Raw genomic sequence first — 681 nt, forward strand, 5'->3', positions numbered from 1 at the left:
CATTAGGTACCAAAGGGATGTTTCTTAAAAGAAAGTGGCCTGTCCCCTGGAGGCGGGCACTGTCTCTGTGGCTCACAGTCTAGTTTGGGCTTTTCCAAGTCACTGGCCTCTATGTCTCTAGCGTCGTGGGAAGGGCCACACACCTCCAGAGTAACAGCGATAGGGGTAACAAGCATTAGCATCGATATGAAGCTTTAAGGATTGCAAAGCGCTTTACAGATGCCATCTCATCTCAGTCTCAAAAGGACCCTGGGTGACAGCTGCTCTTATCCTCCCCACTTTACAGACGAGGACACAGACGCAGATGAGCCTGTGTAACCTGCCCAGAGTTACACACATCCGGGATCCCTGCATCCATCTGTGGGGCTGACTGTCTGCCGTCTTCCGTCCTTCCCAGATCTTCAGCATGGAGAAGGGCTTACCCAGGGGGACCCTGCGTGAAGGGGCGTGGGATGGCCCCCGAGGGGCCAACTAGAACCAGGTGGCAGGAGGGGCAGTTAAATGGGAGCCTGAGAGGCCCGTCTGTCTTGGGAGGGGGTTGGTGAGTGTCTCATAGGAGGTGGAGGGGAGCGAGCCGAGTGTGAGGGAGGGGCCGGAACGGACACCCACCCATGATTCTCTGCTCTTTTTAAACATCAGGTTTTTAAAACTAACTTTTTATTTACATCATCTTCATTCTCA

This window comes from Trichosurus vulpecula, chromosome 4 (assembly GCF_011100635.1).
Source record: "Trichosurus vulpecula isolate mTriVul1 chromosome 4, mTriVul1.pri, whole genome shotgun sequence".
In the NCBI taxonomy this organism is placed as follows: Eukaryota; Metazoa; Chordata; class Mammalia; order Diprotodontia; family Phalangeridae; genus Trichosurus; species Trichosurus vulpecula.